This window comes from Lepidochelys kempii, chromosome 7, assembly GCF_965140265.1.
Source record: "Lepidochelys kempii isolate rLepKem1 chromosome 7, rLepKem1.hap2, whole genome shotgun sequence".
NCBI lineage: Eukaryota > Metazoa > Chordata > Testudines > Cheloniidae > Lepidochelys > Lepidochelys kempii.
The window spans coordinates 92,647,480-92,651,696 of NC_133262.1; positions in this window are offsets into that span (position 1 = coordinate 92,647,480).

Below are 4,217 nucleotides of genomic sequence, written 5' to 3' on the forward strand. Positions count from 1 at the left end.
CTGTTTTGGCTGTGGGGTTTTTTGTTTTTTTGGGGGGGGGGGCAGGGATGAGGTTGTTTTTTGGGAGGCAGATTTTGTTTTATTTTTGTTGCTTTAATATACATGTTGCTATGTAGTTGTTAGAGAAGGCAATGTATAAGTGACCCTACTACGGAAATTCTTAGCTATTATAATCTAATCAGTTGCACTATTCAGGAGTGTGTGATTTTGTCTGGAGGAGTTTCAAAGAGTTTACAGTGCATGAGATTAAAAAAAAACACAGTAAAATGCAACCAAACTAAAATATCCACCAGGGAAGGGGGGTAATAACCTAGTGGACATTGTTAGTGCTTTCTAATAAGCTGTACAGGACTCGTGCTTTGGGGATAAATGGGTTAGAACTATCCAAGATGGAGAGAGACTCTCCACAAATAAAGTATTGGATGTGCATCATGATTTAGTATTAGAGGTTTATGCCCATTCAAGAATGTTGATATATCTTGTGATTAAGAGGGTATGATGTTGCTGTACTTTGCTAGTGGATACTTTTGCAACCACCAGAGTTATAGAGAACATGATGAGTGGGGGTGGGTGTTTGCAGGTGGCATTGCCCAGTACTTAGGGAGTTAGGCTCTACTCTTTCCCCTAGACCATCTTCAGACCTGGTGTTAGTCTGTCGTTTAGTGGGGGTTGACTCAACCCTCCAGTCAGGTTACAACTCAGTCCTCTCTCCCTCCAGTCTGACATGGCCCACCTCATAAGTGTCAAATCCCAGCCATGGTTTGCAAAAGGTATTAATCCTTTCCTTCCTTTTGTACCTCCAGGGGTGAGTCTAAAAGGTGAGGGATTTTTTTGCCTTTCTTAATGAGTTGGCAGTGGAATCCAGGCCCTCCCACTCCACTGAAGTCCAACCTAGGGCCTATAAGTAAGGCTGCGTGTCTGTCACGGAAGTCACGGATTCCGTGACTTTCTGTGACTTGTGCAGCAGCTGGTGAGGCTCAGAGGCTGCCCGAGCTGGAGCTCCCATTGGCTGTGGTACCCGGCCAATGGGAGCTGCACTTGTGGCAGGAGCAGCACTCCCGGAACCCCCTGGCCTTCCCTCCCCCTAGGAGCTGTGGGGGCATGCAGAGCCAGGTAGGGAGCCTATCAGCCCTGCCAACCCCCTCCACCAACCCCAGCACCAGTGGGTATCCCAGGCCGTGAGCTACCGCCTGTTCTCCCCCCCGCACCAGCGGGGTCATGTGCTGTTGCCCAGTTCCCCCTCCCTTAGCACCAGCGGGGGTCCTGGGCCTCCCAGCACCAATGGCACCCCTGGACCACCACCCCCAGAGCACCCCACGCCAAAGTTTTAATTAGGGTTATATAGTAAGTCATGGACTGGACACAGGCCGCAATTTTTTGTTTACTCCTGTGACGTGTCTAAGACTTTTCTACTAAAAATACCCGTGACTAAAACGTAGCCTTACCTATAAGCATTACCAAATGTCTAGCACCCAGGAGTGCCTAAGGCTGCCTCCTTGGGCCACTTCCTACCACCCACTCTCTTGTCAAAGGCTTCCAGTCTGTCACTAAGTCATAAGAGAAAAGGTATCAGTTGCACCTTCAGCCCCTCTGGGCTCATTAGGCAGGCTCCTGCTCCACCAGAGATGATTTCTGTAGCATCCTTCTTCAGGCACTCCCAAGGCAGGTCCTTCTTCCTGATTTGTCAGGCCAATTCTGAGCTGATTGGCTCCCTTTTAAATTCCACCTCTAGCTGGTGCATGCTCTGTAGGTCAGAGTTGCTCTTTAACCCCTTCAATTCTAGTTCAGGGTTTATACGCCCCATCACAAGGCCACAGTGCAAAGTGATCTCTAATTTTCTGTTTCATTCTTTTCTATTGATAGGTAAGTTTAACATGTTGAACAAAGGCTCTGGGGTTTATAGTATTACTATAAGTAATTTGGTTTAGCTTTGAGCAAAGCAATTATATTTGTGTGGGTTTTGTTTAAATATGTGCTGTTTGCAAAAGCTGTAGCCATTATGATGAAAATCCCACGTTAGCAATTATCTGATCTTTCGGACACATTGTATCTCTGTGTATATCACGATGCTCCTATATGATTCTAAATGTGACTTCTATAGGCAGCTTCTCCAGTAACACTAATCAGTGAGATATTTTGAAGCATTTCTGTATCAGCTAAATGTATAGTAAAAGTAGTCTGTTCCTTTTTAACATTAGAATTGTAGTAGTGATTTCAAGCCAGTACAACAAATTTGTAACATTTTAGGGAAATAGCATGTCTTTTTTTGATCCCAGAAGAGATTTGTTCTGAAAAGCCTCCTAATCATACAGTATAGAACTAAATACATACACTGTATCTTTCATGAATATTTAAGGAGGGAATAGTAAAATAGCATTCAGAAAGTTAATTAGTTTGTTATGAATCTGGCCCAAATCCTGCTTGCTTTGAGGTTTGGAGTAATAGAAATGGGATGAAAAATAATATTAAAAAGTGCAAGATCATGCATTTAGGGGCCAATAACAAGAGTTTCTGCTATAAGATGAGGTCTCATCAGTTGGAAGTGGTGGAAAAGGAGAAATTTCTGTATGTATTAGTTGATTACAGGCTGACTATTAGCTACCAATGTGATGCAGCTGTGAAAAAGGCAAATGTGATCCTAGGATGTGTATGGCAAGGCAGTTCCAGTAGAGAGAGAGAAGTATTAATCCCATTATACAAGGCACTGGTAAGACTCATCTGGAATACTGTGTACAATTCTGGCCACCCAGGTTCAAGAAAAATGAATGCAAAATGGACAGGTGCAGAGAAGGGCTACTAGGGTAAACAGGGAAATAGAAGGCCTGACTTTTATGAAAAGAGACTAAAAGAGTATGGCTTGTTTAGCCTAGGAAAACAAAGGCTGAGAGGGGACATGATTGTTCTTCATAAATACATCAAGAAGTAAACACCAGGGAGGGTGAAGAACTATTTAAATAACAACATTGGCACAAGAACAAATGGGTATAAACTGGCCATGAGTAAATTTAGGCTGGAAATTAGACAAGGTTGCTAACCATCAGAGGAGTGAGGTTCTGGAAGAGCCGTCCCATAAGAGTAATGGAGGCAGAAAACATAGCTAGTTTTAAAATGGTGCGTGATTAAATTTATAAATGGGATTATATGACGGGGTTGCCTGAAATTGTTAGGGATTGGATTCAGTGACTCAGGAGGTTCATTCCAGGCCTATGTACTCAAGCAAGGTATCTTGGTAAAGTCAGTGGATGACATGCATGTGTGAAGTAAGTAGAGTTTGGCCCTGTTTCAAACAAAAGTTTATATTCACTCAAGCGGGCCCCCTATCATAATAGGCGTCAGGTTTTGTTCATTTTATTGTATAAAACATGCATGTATAAAGCTGTGTACATTTTATAATGCATGAAAAATTGTGTTACCCTAACCATATTTTTTTCCACGTGTATTAATTATTTTCTTGTACCAAAAGCTTTTGGAAATTCTGTTTAAACTGTGTACCTTCATTTCCACCATTTTAATTTTCACCTTTCTAAAAAAATCTTGGAGAGTTTTTTAAAAAAGAAATGAGATCTGAAAGATTACATGTGGCATTTCTCTACAGTGAAACTGAAACTATTTTTGAGCTGAATTCTCATATCAGCATTGCAAGTTACTGACAATATTGTTCTGGGAATACAGCTCATGGTGGCTACTCTTATTTTTGTTGATTTGGGATCTGAAGAAATATAAGCCGTCAAACATTCCTCATATGCACATGAAGATATGTCATGCCATAACAATACTGGAAACTTGTGTGAAACCCTCATTCTTTCTTTATCTATGCCCACATGCTAATAGTAAAATGAGTCACCCAGTTAACTGCAAAGCAGAGAATTTACTTTGGTGTTCAAAAAGTTTCTGTGCCCTTGAGAAAAAAGTCAGAGTAGGTGGTGTTCAAATTATAGAGCCAAATCATCCTCTCCTTGGGAAAAACCCGTAGAGGGGAATGGAAATTCTGCAAGTTGAAACTCAGAGTTCCTGATTGATCATTCTGTTTGTACTGTGGTGGACAAATCCAGCCCTTGCAATCAGAGGTTGTAGCCTCCAAAAGACATTCAGAAATGGGGGAATGCTCCCGGAGCCTACAGTGCAAACTCCAGGGGAGAGAGGCAAAAGAGAAGCAGCACACCTTAAGATCCTTTGGTCTCCTGACACTACAAGCCCCCTTTCGGAGCAGTTTCATT